The sequence below is a fragment of the Grammomys surdaster genome, unplaced genomic scaffold (assembly GCF_004785775.1).
Source record: "Grammomys surdaster isolate TR1022 unplaced genomic scaffold, NIH_TR_1.0 181, whole genome shotgun sequence".
Taxonomy (NCBI): Eukaryota; Metazoa; Chordata; class Mammalia; order Rodentia; family Muridae; genus Grammomys; species Grammomys surdaster.
Window position 1 is genome coordinate 1,765,584 of NW_021604626.1, and position 19,614 is coordinate 1,785,197.

At 42.5% G+C, this 19,614-nt stretch overlaps 1 protein-coding gene and 1 pseudogene across 13 annotated transcripts in view; one reads left to right on the forward strand and one right to left on the reverse strand.

Moving 5' to 3' along the window:
* Pard3 (par-3 family cell polarity regulator) overlaps positions 1–19,614 on the reverse strand; it is a 556,386-nt gene that overhangs the window by 508,117 nt on the left and 28,655 nt on the right. The window lies entirely within an intron of this gene.
* LOC114621510 lies at positions 15,344–15,607 on the forward strand (annotated as a pseudogene).

Below are 19,614 nucleotides of genomic sequence, written 5' to 3' on the forward strand. Positions count from 1 at the left end.
AAGGAAGGAAGGAAGGAAGGAAGGAAGGAAGGAAGGAAGGAAGGAAGGAAGGACCCTAATTCAAATTTTTTATTTTCTGAACTAGAAAACCACACATTCAGGGACTGGAGAGATGCCAAGGAATCAAGAGCACATACTGTTCTTACAGAGGTCCTGAGTTTGTATCCCAGCACATATACTGGTTGGCACACAACTCCATAACTCCAAATGCAGGGGGTCTGACACCCTCTTCTGGTTCCCAAGGTCACTGTACATACAATTTTTATACCATTGTTTATTTCTAATTATGGGTATGTATGTATGTATTCATATGAACAGAGTGCTCTCAGAGGCCAGAACACTTGGATCCATTGTAACTGGAGTTACAGAAGGTCATGACACGTGATTTGAGTGCTGGGAACTGAACTTCAGTCCTCTAGAAGAGCAATACAGGCTCTTACCTGCTCAGTCATCTCTCCAGCCCAGCACATACACATAATTTTAAAAGTAAAAGAGAAAAACTGTTAGATTCCCTATTTCACATGTATCCTTAATTAGAATAAAATTCATATAGAAGGGGAATTTTTAATTAAACATTCATGGATGTTTATGCTATCTTTCAATTTTTAATCTACTTTTCCACTCTAAGAAATGATCACTGTGACATTTTAGAAACACTCCCAAGTTACAAAATTCCTTAGAGTGTTCCAGTGGCAGAGTGGCATGCTCTGACTTGCGGAATGGTGACACTCCTCTACTTTAAGTGACCACATTACCTTCAAGAGCTGGGGTGAGCCAAGACAGCTTCCTCCTATTGTCTGTGGCTTTGTAGAGTATTCTACACTTCTCTCCAAGGAATGACCGTGGCTTCTTAAGAAATGTAACTCTGATGGGTGTGCCATGTGAGCGTGGGAAGGCAAAGGTGCAGAGAAGCAGACAGATCTCTAGAGTTTGAGCTAGCCTGATAGTGAGTTCCAGGTTAGCCAAGGCTATACAGTTAGACCCTGCTACAAAAACAAAATGAGAGAGAGGCACACAGACAGACACATAAACACACACACAGACAGACAGACAGACAGACACACACACACACACACACACACAGGGAGGGGGAGAGAGGGAGAGAAGGAGGGGAAGGGGAGGAGGGAGGGGGAGGGGGGGGGGAAGAGGAGGGGGAGAGGGAGGGAGAACCCTGTGACGACTCTGGAGAAGAATATGCCACCTCCAGAAGAAACATGATAAACAGCCTGAGGAGACAGAAATCTTGGGCAAAGGTATGAAGTCCTTGCTCATGTGTACATACAAGCATACAGTTCATCTGTGCAGCACACATATGGTGTGGACTCAGCACAGAAGCACCAGGCTCAACTCACCAAGCCTCATAATTGTTGCGGCTTACAGTCACGCGTTTACTAACGGTGAAAAGTCGTCTCCAAAAATAAAATCAAAAAGGTAGTAACATGTCTGTAGCTGAAGAACTTGGAGGGGGAGGAAAGGAGTTTTTAGAACAGACTGGGATACACAGCACCCCCCTCCACACCCCCAATAAATAAGTAAATAAATAAATACCAAGGAGGATGAATCTCACGGGACTTTCAATCTCCCTTACATGTCCAATCAGTAGGAACTAGATTTCAGTTCTCAACCCATTCCAGAGACATATAAAGTACATTATAGAATATGGAATTTGCACAGCACCCCTAAAGCTACCCACATGTGGTCTTCCTAAAAGCAAAGGATTGCTATCTGCATGAGGTTGAGAAGCTCTGAGCTATTCCAGGCATTAGCCAACTAACAACATCTCAAATTTTGAATTCTCTAGAAACCAATCAAGATCTTCTTTGTTCACAGGTGTCTGTCTGCAGGCCCTTCAGGAGGTAAACAACCTGTGATTTCTTGGAAATGTCTAAAGGCACACCATGTGTCTAAACCATGTAGTTCACTAAATACAATATCTTCTATTAAAAAGCCAGGTGTAGTGGCACATACCTGAAATTCTAGCATTTGGGAAGCTGAGGAAGGAACCTGAGGCCAGGCAAGGCTGCACAGTTGAGACCCTCTCTCAACAACAAAATCTTAAATTATTAAAACTTGGTAACACACTCATTAAAGCAAGCATTATGTGACACATACACAGTAATTGATTTTTAATGGTTTTTTTTTTTTTGAGAATTTACCATGGAAAATGGGGAAGATAAGGAAGAAGTTACAGATCAAACCAAATGCCCACGTCAGGGTGTCAATAGTTGTGCAAGCTGAGTGACAGGTACCCAAGAGCTTTTCTTCTGCCCTCTAGTCATTTGTGTGTAAACATTTCCATAGTGCAAAGCTACCCACAAAATAGCTCGGTCTGTGTGATGCATGTTGAGGGGTAAATGAATCATGGGAAGCAAGCAACTCCTAAGTGGGTGTTTGCCAAGGGAAACACTGCCAGGTACAAGAACAGACTCTAAAGGCTGGGATTCCACCCTGGCATCTGTTCTACCATATGCGGCCATCTGCTTCATATCACAGACAGCAAAGCATTTCAATAGGAAGTGTCAGAGGTGACTCCTAATCAGAAACCAATTACCTACATGTGCTTTCAGCCCAAAGCAGATTAGAAACTCCTGGGCAGAAGTTAATGGAAAAACCACAAAACCGCAAGACAGGTACACATTCTAATGAGGGCAGTTCCCTGCTGAGACTTTTACCAGCTCTGATATCTTAAATTATTTAATTAAAAGAAAAAAAACAGAGGATATAAGACAAAAGATGTTGAAGAAAATGTTCAGAGGTAAGAAATAAAGAGTTTGGGAAACAAAGACACTTGAATGGGAGACTTGGTGGTGTTTAGGTCCCCTAAGCATAAAGCACCCACCCAGGGACTCTATTGAGTAAAACCTGTTTTATACCCAAAGGGCTGGTGGCCAAAAAGACAATGCACACAGGTTGCAAAGCACAAGCACTACCAGTCCCCCCCCCCCCCGATTAAAATAAACCTCAGATACTCATAAGATCAAGCGCTACAGCTAGTTAGGACATCAGGAAAGACTGTAGATGGAGCCCATTAGTGTGCTGTGAGATCAAAGTCTCCCAGTTAAAGATGCCCTAGCAGTTAAAGGAGCTGGCCAGCAGCACAAGCTTAAGCAGGAAGCTGAAAGACAGGAGCAGCCAGTGTGACTCACAAAAGATATAAGAAGCAGTTTGGTGCAAGCTGCACACCCAGTAAAGGAAGGTTTGCTGTGTTCACATGCCATAGGACCATCCAGGGGCTTCTTGAAAGGAACACAATCTATGCCTCTATGAGGCACGACACAAAGATGGAAAATGAGGGAGGCATGAGAGGAAATGGAGCCCCTGTGAGAGACTCTGCAACCTGGCTGATGCCTCAGTCCAGAGAAAGTCAAGAGTTACCAGCAGAGACTGGAGAGGTGGCTCAGCAAATAGGGGGGCACTGGGTGCTCTTCCACAGGACCCAAGCTGGGTTCCCAGCACCCACACAGCATGGCACAATCATGGCTAACTCTATTTCTGAGGAATCTGATGCCTTCTTCTGACCTCTTCACCCACCAGTTACACATATAAAACACATACATGTGTGCAGGCAAGACATTCCTACACATTAAATAAATGTAAACAAACACTCGAGCACAATTAACACTCACTGTGAAGGATGCATAGAGAAATAATACTCCTTTTATCGGGATATTTTATGTTAAAATTACACTCATCCATGTTTAAGGCCTAAACCTATACCACCTTACTCCTGTCCTAGATATTAGAAATACCAGATATAAGACTAAGTCTTTGTTTACAGTAAAAATATTAACTTCTCCTTCTAAATCCTTTTAACCCAGAGCCTTACCTTATCGGCTGTGATCCTGTTCAATGCAAAGCAGCCACCCTAGGATCTCCTTTACACTCTCCTTAGCTATTCTTTGAGGTACAGTGTCAGAAGTCCACCAAAATGGTATACATGGGCAATTAGTTTTAAACTGTTTTTTAATGTATGCGTTTTGTCTGCATGTATGGATGTTCACCACATGTGTGTCTGGTGGCCATAGAGGTGAGAAAAGGGTTGTTTCAAATGCATTGAAACTAGAATATCAGAGAGTTGTGAGCCTCCATGTGGGCGCAGATAATTCACCACCAGTCCTCGGAGAACCAACATGAGTTCTCACATATCCTGAGCTGCAATTCTAACCTCTATGGTTGCTCTGCAAAGAGACTTAACTATGACACTTCAGAAGTCCATATCCATATTCCTGTGTTAGTTTTTCCTTTCAGAAACTGCAACTCTGCAAAACACTGGCCTGCCTAAAATCTTTTTTTCTGAGGCTAAACAAGAATCTGACTTCACTTAAGTTTAAGTACCTAAAAGCTTGAAGAAACTCTCCATTCTGATGCAAGGGATAGCAGGTAACTGGGTAATCTCCACAGCCAGTGTGCTTTTTTTTTTTTAACGGAGCCTGGGTTCTAGGGTGTCAAAAGTGCGTGGTAACATCAGCTATTACCTGGGATCCATCCCATGTCCACTCACCAAAGGCAGACGCTGATGTGGATGGCAGAAAGTGCATGCTGACAGGAGCCTGATCTAGCTGTCTCCTTAGAGGTCTGCCAGACTCTGACATATACAGAGGTGGAAGCTCACAGCTAATCATTGATCTGATCATGGGGTTCCCAATGGAGGAGTTAGAGAGAAGACTGAAGGAGCTGAAAGGGTGCAGCCCCATGGGGAAAGCAACAATACCAACCAACCAGAGCTCCCAGGGTTTAAACCACCAGCCTGGGAGCACATAGGGAGAGACCCATAGCTCCAGTTGTATATGTAAGGGAGGATGCCCTTGTCTGTTATAGGTAGGAGAGGAGGTCCTTGGTCCCGTGAAGGCTGGATAACCCAGTGTAGGGGAATTCCAGGGCAGGGAGGTGGGAGTAGGTGAGTAGGTAGGTGGGGGCACACCCTCATAGAAGCAGGAGGAGGGGAAATGAGATAGGGGGTTCCTGGGTGGGGGTGGAAGGAATGGAGAAAGGGGATAACATCTGAAATGTAAATAAAATATCCAATAAAAATGCATTTAAAAAAAGAAAGAAAGAAAAAAGAAAGAAGGTGGGTGAGCAGGGACACTTCTTAGTGAGCCCGGCAGGTGGCTCATGTTGCAGCTAAGAACCAGTCTGTTCCCAAGGAAGCTGTGCTCTCACAGGAGGCCTAGGTTATCACACCAGCTCTCAGAGGGCTCTGGAACCCTCCAGGAGCTCAGGAAGACTCTCTGACTCCACATCTCTTTAAATTCAACCTTGTAATTGAGCTAATGAAAGGCTGCTTGCAAAATCACTTGGCATTAATATACAGAGCAAAAGGATCTTGAACGTGCATGGAGTTCTCCTCGGGATTCAGCTAACAGACACCTCCTAGCCCCTCCTGCTGCAGGGAGGGCAACAATGTGTCCCTCACCATACAACTCCAGGAAGGGAAGCACTATAAGGACTTCTAAAAAGTGCAACATTATAACCAAATAATTACATTATTAGCAAATGAAAGGAGGGAGCATGATACTTCGCCAGTGCTCCTATACAGGTGAGGAGACTGACACACAGAATGGCAGTGGCAGTGTGCTTTGCTCTGAGTCAGTAATTTCATTCTTAGAATCAATAGATAAAATTGGATATTAAGATAAATATTGTCAAATAAATAACTACTGTGTGGTAATTATCTAGAAAAGCAAATTAACTATTCAAAAAGAACAATTATATAAACATTATGTCATGATATCCATGGAAAGAACATGCTAGCCATTCAGTGTTTGATAAATTAATGTAAGGAAACATTTTTTGACTTTAAACCAGTAAATAGCCAGACAATGGTGATGCACACCTTTAATCCCAGAACTCAGGAGGCAGTGGCAGACATATCTCTATGTTTGTGGCCAGCATAGCCTGCAAAGCAAGTTCCAGGACAGCCAGGGCTACACAGAGAAACCCTGTCTCAAAAAAACAAAACAGTAAATAACTGTATTTAGTGTGACCTGTAAATTCATAGGAGATTTTTAGGAGATTTCAAGATTCCAGTCATTGACAATAAAGTTTGAAAGGACTAGATTCTATTCGCAGCACCGAGGGGGAAAAAGAAAATACAAAATGGTACTCAATGAGATTTCAATCTCTGTACTAAAGGTAAGAATTTGTTCTTTAAAACACACATACAAATTTTTCCTCTTTCCAAAACTACACATTTAATCTCTAGTGTGGTTTGCTTACTGAACCAACTCCTTAACCAAATCTGTCACACAGAGACACACACATAACTTTTTGTTTTTATTTTAAAAATAAATCTTGAGGTTGGAGAGATAGCTTAGCAATTAATAACACATGTTGGGCAGCTGAGTGTGGGTCCCAGAACCCACATTAGGCAGCTCACAATGGCTTTTAAGTCCAGTCCCAGAGGGTCCCATACCTCTGGCCTCCAAGAGCACTTGCACTCACATGCATACACATGTACACACACACACATACACACATACACACATGCAAACACACACATACATACAAACACACACACATACAAACACACATACATATAAACACACACATACACACATATGCAAACACACACATATACATGCAAACACATAAATGCACACACACGCGCACATACACACACACACACACACATATAATTTTAAAAATAAGTTTTTTAAAAAATACTCTTTTTGACTAAATATTCTGGCCTCTGAAAACAAATGTAAGAAAGAACTGAGGATGCCAAATTTTGTGGACACAAGGATTGTCACCCCAGCATCCCATCCCACTGCTTAGCACAATGCCTGGAACTCTCAGTTACTGTCCGCCACATTTTCAGTGTGAGCACTATGCAGTCACCACACTGTATCTGTCACAATGGCATCAATACAAAGTGATTTAAAAGAAAAAAATATGAGATGGCTTGGAATTTAAAAAAACACCTGCTGGTCTTGCAAAGGGCCTGGGTTCAGTTCCCAGCACCCACATAGTGGTCCATAACTGCATATATCTCTAGGTTCAGGAAATCCATCATCCTCTCTGAGCTCCACAGACACCAAGCATGCACATGGTGTGCATATTATATATACATGCAGGAAAAATACTCATATACATAAAATAAATAACTGTTCGGAAACAGAACACATAAAAACGGAGAAAGGAAAACCACAAGGGTCCGTCCAACCCACACATTTCTTGAGGCCACTTGCTGGCTTTTCTTCAGTGTGAGGCTCTGAGGTCAGGCAGGGAACATTTTCCACACTGACTCTTTCTTGTTAATTCCCCAGCGTGCCTTATGAAGCAATAGGTGCTTAGTCAAAGACACACAAGTTCGGGCTGGTACACGAGAAGATCTGATAGAAACGAACATCCTGTCCTTTTAGGTGGAAACAAAGGAGTTTTTCAACATTGTCTAAGCTCAGCCCCAGCTTCCTGGAGCTTTACAAGAACACATCAAAATATACTGATGAGCTGATAAAAGATGATGACCTCTGGAATATCATCTCACTCTAGGGAAAAGCAAGAGCTGGGGTGCTTTACAGAGACAAGTACCAGGGAGTTCAGTCTGGAAGGCAAGACTGTCCAACTTCACCCCTACAAGCTAGAAGAACACATGGACCACTCCGTCAAGAGCAATGGCTTCTGTAACAACTCTACAGTACAAATACACAAAACAGCTCCTTCAATAAGGGACTCTCACACGTAGCATAAAGGAGACTCTATATAGGTCCACAGAAATGAAATGTATCAACAATAATGAATGGATTTAAACACAAACAGACCCTCAAGTGTGTGCTGTCATTGAGTCTGAGCCCACTCTATCCAGACAGCTGATCGCTCTGAAATATCTATATGCTGCAAAGACTCAGTGTTGTGCTGGCTCTTAGTCAACCTGACTCAAACTAGAGACCAGCGAATACAAAACCTCAACCGAGAAACTGTCTCTACCCCACTATCCTCTGGGCATGTCTGTAGGGCACTGATTAGTGATTGGTGGGTTCAGTCACTATGAGCAGTGCCAGTCCTGGGCACAGTGAGCAAGAGCAAACTGAGAAAGCCAGTAAGAATTAATCCTGCATGGTCTCTGTTTCAGTTCCTGTCTCGGGTTCCTGTCCTGACTCCATCACTCAATGATGTAGTGAGACCTGGGAATCAGAAAATAAAATAAATCCTTTCCTTCTCAACTTGTTTTTGATTAGTGTTTTATCACAGCCATAGAAAAGCAAACCAGGACAGAAATTGTTACCAGAAATATGGGGGGGTTCCTGTGAGAGACCAAAGCACATGGGGTGTTCCTCTGAGAGACCCAAACACATGGGGTGTTTCTGTGGAAGACTCAAGCACATGGAGTGTTTCTGTGGAAGACCCAAGAACATGGGGTGTTCCTGTGGGAGACCGGACCACATGGATTTTTATGTCTTGAACTGTTTTGTGAGAGGTGTTTGGCACTCTGGGATAAGAAAGGCGTTTGAATGCTCAGACCTGAATGGGCTGTTACGGGAACTTGGAAGCCAGAAACATTGAAAAAGATGCAGATGATAGAGGCCCAGCTTGTTAAGTTTCAAAGGGAAGCTGAAACTATCAGAGTCACTTATGTGATGTTTTGGATTAAAAATCTATGGAAGTGAAACCTTTGCTTTACTGAGACAACAGGTGCTAGTCAGCTGGGGCTGAAGAATCATCTGTGATGAATAAGAGACCAGCATCACCAAGATGAAATCTTCTATGGCGTACTTCCTCAGGGTCAGCCCAGATAAGCTGTGGTCCAGAAGGGGCTGAACTTGGCAATGTGTTAAGGTTCTTCCACGTGGTCCTAGTTCCGGTGGACATGGAGGATACAGGATTGATGGGGTTGTGAAGGAAAGCTGAGACTTGTCAAGAGTTCCCTGAAGAGAAGCCATTGGTGAAGGTGCAGCCACAGCTGCAGTGAAGACCCCAGAATATTGGTCACACCAGGAACACGGAGGGACCACCAAGGACAGTGGCAAGTGAAGATTGGAGCCAGCCTTAGCCTATAAGACAAATGATATGTTGTGGACGGATGTCAGAGCCAAAGAAATGATCTGTCTGAGCTCTTTGGAGCCCAGTGATCATGAGTAAGCACCAAACATAAGATTTTTGTTTATTAATGATTGATGTGGGAGGGCCTAGACCACTGTGGTTGGTACCACACCTAAGAAGGTGGTCCTGGAGAGGCAGACTGAGCAAGTCATGAGAAGCAAAGCCAGTAAGCAGCCTTCCTCCATGGTCTCTGATTCAGCTCCTGTCTCGGCTTTCCCTGATGATGAACTACAATCTAGAGGCCAAATCAATCCTTTCCTCCCCAAGAAGCTTTTTGGTCAGTGTTTTATCATAGCAACAGAAACAAAATTAGGATACATACCCATGCCCATAGGTGAGGAATTTCTTAAAGGAGTTGGTGGAAACGTCTATGTGTATCTCCAGGAGCATCTGCACTGAAGTGCTACCAGAACCACACTAGAGGGAATATTTACACGACATTATAAAATCCATGCTCATGTCTAAGTGCACACTGTATGTACACACATGGGGGTGTGGGTTTCTTGCTACTGATAAAGGTAGAAGACAAACAATCAGGGCCAGCAACAATGTAAACAAGCTGAAACAAATGTAACTTACACCTTTGAGGAAAAAAAAAAACACACATCATGACACTTGGAAAAAAATAAACATTCTAAAACTCCATTATATTAAAATATGAATAGAAAATAAGCTACACAGTCTGGTGCACATCCTTAATAACTCTAACATAATCTTAAAAGTATATATTGATTAATTCAGCAAGGCTATCCTTTATATGGAGTGTACAACAAGTACTTTTCAATCATCTTAAATATTGACATAAAGCAATTGATCGGGCAGAACGTCTCTGAAAGCACAGGCAGCAAGTGTGAAAGGATGTGGGGGATCATAAGAATCACGTGACAAAAGATATTAAAATCAGACTAATTTAATCCTCACCAGGCCTGTTCTCTTTATTAGTAATTGTCCTATGCCCCCCCCCTTATTTAAAATGCCTAGTTTTAGATATTTCTCTAGAAGAGAGATAATCAGGATTGAGGTTTTTCCCAAAAGACTTCATTCCTTGCCTAAGATTAGATTACTCCTATAATCATAAAAAGCCACATGACATCAAATTGTTACATGCATTGCAGCTTGAATTACCAGCTAGGCATGCACAACCATGGCAGAACAGCAGAGGCAGAAGCAAAGAGATCTCTTTGAGTTCAAGGCCAGCCTGACCCACAGGGCAAGCTCCAAGCTAACAAAAACTACATGGTGAGACACTGTCTCAAAACAAAGCAAACAAAAACACTAACTCACTTCCCATATCATTCACAAAATATTTGTTCCTTGTTCCTGTCTGTTTGGGGGCTTATGGGGGAGTTGGTTGGAGGAGTTTGGGGTTTGTTTTTATTGTTGTTGTTATTGGTGGTGGTAGCATAGTGCATGTGTGCAACTATCAAAACAAAACAAACTAGATAGTTTTCCAGGGTCTACTCAAACTGGCAACTTGCCAAGTCCTTTGGAAAGGCTGTCAACACTTATGAGTTTGTAACACTGGGCAGAATGGAGAGTATTTCATATCTAATACTTTGGTAAACAAGGAAAGTATATAAGAAAATAGCATCTGCTCTCACTGCAATAAATTCAGAAGATACTAAAACCTAGTCACACAGAATTTATTCCTACCATCGAAGTATGTAATGTATTCCCACTGCAGAACCTGCTGCCCCCAGCCAAACAGGTTCTTCACCTTAAAACTTAGCAGAGAGGTGTTTTCTCAGGCCCCACCCCAAGCCTGTGGAATAAGATCTCCACCTTCACAATGGTGGGAGGAGAGAAAAAGAGTCCTGTAGGCTGTGCTCTAACCTCCACAGGTGCACACACACACACACACACACACACACACACACACACACACACACACAGTAAAGAAACACCTGTTTAAAAAAAAAATAAAAGGGTCTGTTTTATTTATTTTTCTAAATGAGGCCAAAATTCCCACTAAATGACAGGTCTGTCTCCAGTCTGAGCTATGCTCTGTGGTTTCTCAGAAGCTTACCCATCTGTGAATTTGGAGGACTTAAGTTGGACTAAGGCTGTAGATTATTGGTACGTGTCCCATCTCCACCGCTGTAAGAATAACCAAACTTTTATTTTTAGGGTTTCTGTGCCCTTTCCAGACCATCTTCCAAAGACTAAGAATGCCATCTCTTCAAACACCCCTGGATTTATATCCTCCTGCCCCATTCCAAGAAAAGAAGCCTCATATCTCCCAAACTCACTCTGTGCACTACACCATCAAGGCCATTCAAATTTGTCCTGACCTAGAACCTATTACTCAAATGCTGCCCAATACACAAGACCAAGTCCCACATCTTCTGTGAAGCCTTCTTTGATCAGGCAAAGGCCAGGGTTCTCTGTGTCCTATAACCCTTGGGTAAATTCATGGTCAGAACACCAAGCTAGCCTTCACTTGTCATGCTAAGTCTTAGCAGGGTAGGGGTTGTATTTTGAATCCTATTACTGACAATCACAAAGTGGGATTGATAAAGATACTAGGAATGACTATTTAACCCTGCAAGACAGCTGAATTGGTCCCTGAAGGAGACCTGGCATTCAGGAATCCTACCACAAAAGATCCCTGCCTGAAAAGATCAAATCAGTGCTAGTGCCCCCACACTGGCACCTCACAAGGTATCTGGAGCCCAGTAATGTTTGACATGTTTGCTGAATGAGAGACTAAAGGAAAAGTACTAGGACCACTCATGTACCAGCCCATTACAAGTGGGAAGGCAACAGAATTTCAAATTGTTGTACCAAAATATATTCTTTATAAAGTAAATTTCAGTTTCTTCTACTTTAATAAAGAAAACTGTATAAAGAGTACGTGTAACTGAAAGGCCAGCAGCACAGGGAGTACATGGAGCCTTTTCATGGCTAAGATGCACTACAAATGCATGAAAAAGCATTTGTGCAAATTTCCGCATTCATCTAAAAACATGTGATCTCAATTAGTGGGAGCTATATGTGTCTGGCACACCCGGACTAGAGAAAAAGATATAAGCTGTTGTACATTTCCTAAAAGCAATGAGTCAATAGGTTGTTTGTAAAACAGTCTTTAAATGCTGATCTCAACTGACAATACCAGTATAAGGATACTATTTCCGGGACTGGAGAGATGGCTCAGACATTAAAAGCACTGACTGCTCTTCCAGAGGTCCTGAGTTCAATTCCCCAGCAATCACATGGTGGCTCACAACCATCTGTAATGAGATCTGATGTCCTCTTCTGGTGTGTCTGAAAACAGCTACAGTGTACTCATATAAATAAAAATAAATCTTAAAAAAAAAAAGGAATACTACTTCCAATATCTATACAGATCTATACAATATCCATACAGATAATATAAACATAATGACACAAAGTATATACACAGTATATAAAATGTATAATGCTTTTGAAATTAAGTGTAAAGAATCAAAAGAATTAGATGACTTAAAAGTTCTCTCTAGGGGCTGGAGAGATGGCTCAGCGGTTAAGAGCACTGATTGCTCTTCTAGAGGTCCTGAGTTCAATTCCCAGCAACCACATGGTGGCTCACAACCATCCGTAATGGGATCCAATGCATTCTTCTGGTATGTCTGAAGACAGCTACAGTGTACTCATATAAATAAAATAAATAAATCTTTTAAAAAAAAAAAAAAAAAAAAAGTTCTCTCTAAAATGCTTAAGGAAAAAAAATATTTCTACACGATGGTTCCATAGATTGTATTCTCAACGGTGGGTAAGGCTGCAGAAAATACCTCTGTAAACAGAGGGCACCAACTGGGCAGACTTTTCACCAGAATTACTTCTTGTTCAATCCAAGGCATGAAGGGAAGCTGTACCCACAGACAGAGCACACAAACCCAGCAGTGTACCAGACACCCTCATCATCTCTTTCCAACATCCAACCACGGGCTTATCAATCCTTATTGCTCCCTTCAAATTAATAAAGAGCTGAATCACAAACACAGTAAGAGGAAAACAAACCAAGAAGCTCTCCGTCCCTCACAAAGAGGGTCTGAATGCTCACCTCAACCATAACATCCCACACTGTTCTGCACACAGGGCTCTTGGACTTTGTTCTTTTTTTCTCGCTTACCCCAACATAACCTTTTTCAATTTGCTAAACAATTCTTGTGTCCATTTAATGGTTGTGTGCTATTCGTTCTGATAGGAAAACTATAACTGACTTGACAATGTCACTGGCCCTTTGAAGTTACCCTGTTTTTATTTTTTAATTAAAGAATGCTAAATTGGACAGCCTTAACTATTGTGCTGATTAGATTTTTGCCAAGGTCATCTGGGAAGAAGGAATCTCAACTGAGGGATTGTCTTTATCAGACTGGCCTATAGGGAGGTCTGTGGGTGACTGGTATGGGTGCTGCTACTCCTGGGCAAGTGGTCTTTATAGGTGGTATATATCGGTATGTATGAAAGCCGTAAGGAATAAGCCAGTATGCAGTGATCCTTCAATGTCTCTTTTCCCTTCCTACTTCTATAATTCTACCCTGAGTTCCTGCTCCTGATTTCCATTTATCAAAGACTGTAAGCTTTAAAATAAGTCCTTCCTTTCTTATGTTGGTACCGAACTAAAAAACACACGATTTTGCCTTTTCCTTGGGATACAGAATATTCCAAAGGACTGAAAGAAAATGTATATTCATATCTTTACCTATTTTGTAATATTGCTAAGTTACATTTCAATGGCTATGTGCAGTCGCTGAGGATATGGCCAGCAGTGTGGAAGGGGGAAAAACAGCTTGCTGAAACTTTGAAAATATGAACAGCTTGTGTTCCACTTCTATCAGTTTAATAAGATAATATTGTAATTTCCGAGTCTTTGAATACTAGACTAGATATTGGTCAATATCTTAGTCTGGGTTACTGTCGCCATGATGAAACTATGACCTAATACAACTTGGGGAGGAAAGGGTTCATTGGGTTTACACTTCCATATCACTGTTCATCACTCATGAAGTCAGGACAGAAATTCATATGTGGCAGGAACTCAAGCAAGGTAGGAACCTGGAGGCAGGAGCTGGTGCAGAGGCCATGGAGGACTGCTGCTTACTGGCTTGCTCCCCGTGGCTTAGTCAGCCTGCTTTCTTATAGGACCGAAGATTATCAGCCCAGGGTGGCACCATCACCAATGGGCTGGGCACTCCCCACAGGTGTCATTAATTAAGAAAATGCCCTACAGGCTTGCCTGCAGCCCCAGCTTATGGAGGGAGGCATTTTCTTGATTGAGTTTCCCTCTTCTTGGAAGATTCTTGCTGTGTCAAGCTGTCATAAAACCTGCCAATACAGTCAACATTTTGTGGGGAGCCTCTGGTGGTTAATTCATTCCTCTGCTAACTGCTTATTTGAGTCCTTTGGGCAAACACTCTTGAGCTCTTAATGTTCTCATCAATTTAATGGAGGCCAAGTGCCCCATAAGTGCTCTGCACTTTCAATTAGAAGCTTTCATATTAGAATAATATAGAGTTAATTCTATTACTGATCGGTTGGCTAAATGTTCAGAAGTAAAGACATCAGAACTCCCACATCAGTGAAATAAAATGTGCTTTACTTTAAGCCAGCAACTCTCAATGCGACTAAACGCAACACGCCCTTCTAGTCACTACTTTCCAACAGAGCAAACTCAATCGTTAAAAATCAGTGGTCACCATGTATACTAACTGGAACGAGAAAATGGCATTTTACAGAAATTTGATCAACAGCAATTCGTGTTTGACTGGGAAAAGAACTGGGCTTCAGTTTTTCTTATTAGAGAAGGATAACCCTACACCCTATGATGGGGCTGATAAAATGTATCATTTCACCACATGTATCTGGCCACAGAACTTACAACTGCCTAGAGTCACATTGTACACAGGTGTGGCTAACAGGAAACAAATGTTAATACAAAACTAAATTTAAATGGAAACCATTTAAACAGTACAGGGCATAGGCACTTGCAGATTTTCCAGGCAGTGCGTCTCTCACAGAACACAGTCCTACCCCTTCAGTGCAGGAAGACGTTGCTGCTTCCATCAAAAACCCACTGAGTCCAAAAAGAAACAGCTCAGGCCTACACTTAAAGGAATGTTGTATGAAAACCAGTCCAGATGATGTCTCAGCATACACTAGTAGTTGGGTTAATGAGAAATAAATGTGTATGACACAATGAAAAAGAACTGGAGCATTTCTCTTAGCTCCGGTCGTTTCGGTGTAGCGGTAGCTGCTCCAGTCACGAGGGGCGGGCAGCGGCAGGGTCAGAACTACTGGGGTGCAGCGCTCGCGGGTGTTCGCGATGAGTTTACCCCTCAATCCTAAGCCTTTTCTCAGTGGACTGACAGGAAAGCCAGTGATGGTGAAACTTAAGTGGGGCATGGAGTAGAAGGGCTATCTGGTCTCCGTTGACGGCTACATGAACATCCAGCTTGCAAATACAGAAGAATACATAGACGGGGCGTTGTCTGGACATCTGGGCGAAGTTCTAATAAGGTGTAATAATGTCCTCTACATCAGAGGAGGCGTTGAAGAGGAGGAGGAAGATGGGAAAATGAGAAAATAGCATCTTGGTTCTATACAATAAAGTTTAGGGTTTTTTTTTTCCAACTAGAAAAAAAAAAAGAACTGGAAATATAAAGGCAACCAGAAACAGCAGTCAAGACCACAACCAAGTCCAGACACACACATATGCACACACACACACACACACACACACACACACACACACACACACACAGTTCACATACTGACAAGGCACCCCTCTCAAGACTTGGATTAAAAGTAGCTGCATGTGCATATTTGTCACTGCTAAGCAATTCTGCCAAGTATTAGTAGCCAGACTTCAGAGTACTGACTTTGCATGAAGTAATATAATGATACACATATTTTGCTTTCAGATACCAAATTTCAGAAACACCTGGAAACTGCTGGGTTTTGATGGAGACAGTGGAAAGGCAGAAGTCAGCTTGTGTTTCAAAGGCAAGTGCAAATGATAAAGGAATCCCTAGATTGTTGGGTGACAGTGGCAATTTTTTTTTTCATTTATAACAAATTTATAGATGTTCTGATTAGACATGCTGGCATATATACATATATATATATATATATATATATATATATATATACACACATATATATATACATAATGAAATATTCATAAATCAATTTCTTTTTAAAATGCATTTTTATGAGCAATCCTGCAGAGCATGCCCTCCAAGTTGGGGACATCACATTCTAAGTAATTCTAAGTAATACATATAACTTATTATATGAAATGAGAAAAAGCAGGGTAGGAAGCACACGTAAGAACAGTAGTTTTGCGATTTTCCTCATTTTTACTCTATTTTTCTCCTGTCCTCAGGAAAGGTCTGACTTCAAAAGTAACAAAATGGTCAAGAAGAGAATTTACAACATTCGGTCATAAATGCTTTTCTTGTGCTGTTTCCTCTACAGTCTGCTTCTGGGAAAAGCTTATGGTCGCTGAGAAGCCTCAGAATCTGTACAGTAGGGATCCTGCCTTTGAGAATTCCATCACTATACTGCATGCTGATGCCTACTGGACCCCTTCCGGTTCTTCCATGGTTCAGCATCTTTTACCAGCAGGAAAGAAGGGATGTTTGTAACCAACATGTAAAGCTCTTAGGAGAGGCAGCAGCTTGAGCAGTTTGTTACTTGCTTTAGGAATCCCTCCCTTACTACAGCCTAAATGTGGAAGGATGCTTTGGTGCCGTGACATCTTCCTGTTGACCTCTTATTCTTCTCCGGGTTCAAGTTTTGTCCGTGCAGATCACCTGAGCGCCCATATCTACACATAGCACCCTTAGGCTCGCCAGCAATCCCTCTGACTTAGAGATCTGCTCCAGGAAGGAGCAATGTGGAGTTTGCCAAGGGCATGTTACAACTCTAAATTATGTGACTTTAAACCAGTGGGACCATAGAAACAAATCTCTTCACAGGGCCCGGGCTAGGTTGCCAAGTACTCAACTGTTCTAAGAGCTTGTAAGAAGACACGGTGCAGGGGAGAGAAAGAAACTGGAAAGCAGGGTCTGAGGAGATCTCTCAGTCATTGAAGTGCTTATCACACAAGCACTGAGCACCTGAGCTCAGAACCCCAGTACCCATGTAAAAAGCCAGGCATGACAGCATGTCTGTAATCTCAGTCCTGGGGGAATGGAGGACTAGAACTGGAAGGTTCCTGGGGCTCACTGGCCACCTAGCCAAATCAATGAGCTCCAGAGTCAATAAAACTCTAGCTCAAAAAAAAACAAAAACAAACAAACAAAAAAACAACAACAAAAACTAAGCTAAAAGCCAGGGGTGGTACACACATTTAATCCCAGCATGTGTCAGATAGAAGCAAGTAGATCTTTGTGAATTCAAGGCTAGCCTGGTCTATATTGGGAGTTTCAGGCCAGCCAGGGCTAACTAATAAGACCATCTGAAAAGGAGAGGAGGGGAGGGGAAGGGAGGAGAGGAGAGGGGAGGGGAGGGGAGGGGAGGGGAGGGGAGGGGAGACAGGAAGGGGAGGGAATGGAAGGGGAGGGGAGAGCAATTGAGAGAGACACAACATCTCTGGCCTCCACAAGTACATACACACACTACAAAAAAAGAAGGAAAACATAAAAGAAAAAAAAGGACAAGAAAGGGAGACTGAGGCAGCACCAGCCTTAGAGTCTGCTGCTCAGGGACCAGAGAAGCCCAGGCCACAGTGACAGAAGCTGAGGCTAATGAGCACAGAGCCACCCCCTGCAGGGCTTAGAGAAGTTCCAGACACAGGTATCTTGCCCACAAGAGTGTGTGGTAGGGGAGAAGGAAAAATCCAAGAAGTCTAGGGATGAAAAGCACCAGCATCCACAGCAATGAATCTGCTTGGCTGAGATTTAAACAATAGACCTGAGAACCCCAAGAGTGGGCACACAGCCAAGGAGGCTCTACAGAACACCCTGTCAGAAAGATAAATCCCAGAATTCCCTGATGCTCAGGAGCAAGTCAGTTTCTTTAGCAGGCAGAGGGAGAAAATTTGCTTTAAGAAACACTGCCGTGTGGAGAATATTCCGGTACCGTAAACCTACGCCTTTTCTCTTGTCTCTTGTAAGCTAAGAATTTTCAAGGTAGAGGAGCAACTATGTGAAAAGAAAATTAGAAACTCCTCACACCCTCACCCCAACAACACACCCACCCAATTAAGGCGAAAGCTTCCAGCATCTTGGCCGTTTGTATCGTTTCCAGCTATAAGGCACTCCACTGTACCCAGGAAATGCAAGCTACTCTATACCAGGGGCTCTATACTCAGGACTGGAAGGCCTTCACACAGACTCTGCCCTAATCTGCCTCTCTGCACGGTGTGACATCTGCCATCAGCCTAAGGTGTTAAGAAAGCCTTCCTAGGGACGGCCCTCCAGTTAAGAGCACTTACTAGAGGACTTTGAGGACCCAGGTTCAGTTCCCAGCACCAACAGGGTGGCTCACAATTATCTGCTGCTGTGTACATGGTGCATATACACACATGCAGGCAAAACACTCGCACACATAAAATAAATCTAAAATAATTTTTTATTACAAAAAAAAAAAGCCTTTGTGTGTCTCCACGTGGAACCATGCATGTATCTCCTGCCGCACTGGCCACCGTGTGGGCAACTCGCCCTGGACTGGGAGTTCAGATGACATTCTTCTAGAACATCCTCCTTTGCCAGACTCGGGAACACAGCAGGAGACATTCATTAAACACTGGTTAATTAATTGGTGTTTTGGAGGATGAGGACAGAAGAAACAGATCCATGCTGTCACCCATAATGCTCCAGGGAGTTTCTCTAATTTTAGAGACGTTAACTCTTAAAACCAGGATTTGTGGCTTTGATAATGAAAAGAATTTCAGGACAAGGCCCTACAATGCACAACTGGGGTTTAATAAATATATTCCAACAGAGACTTAGGCAGCAGGATTAAGAGAAAGAAAGATACTCAGAAGATGGTTAAGACAAACCACCCAAGAACATGGCTTTTCTCCCCAACCCCAAAAGAAAATCCAGGCTATCTTTGCAATAGATACATGTGGAATGGTGGTGGGATTTGAAGCTACTATCTTCAAACAGTTGCTAAGGAACCTAAGTAAGATCAGTGGGTGGTTGCCGAGGGACCTCTGATGGCAATCGATAAGGTAAAAGCCTAACACTGGAAAGTAGCAAGATAGGATATCTTCACTATCAACAAAGCTGTCTTGTCTGAGGTCTCAGAAGTCTGCAGAAAGGAATGAGGTCGAACCCAAGGTCATATATATATATATATATATATATATATATATATATATATATAGTGCTTAAGCCTGGCTCACTGGTTTTTGTTTTGGGGGGATTTTTTTTAACATATAAAGGAATATTACTTTTATGTCAGCAACGTTCACAGCAAACGTTTAGGCACAGTAAATTGTGCTAAAATTCTTGATTCTCAGTTTGGAAGAAGTTTCCACCAGATTGGGGTTAGGGACTCCTCTGCTTCCCATGCTCAAATAACTTGCCCTATCCTTCTACCCTTCCTCAAACCAAGGACAAGTTCTCCTTGGGGTAGGAAAAT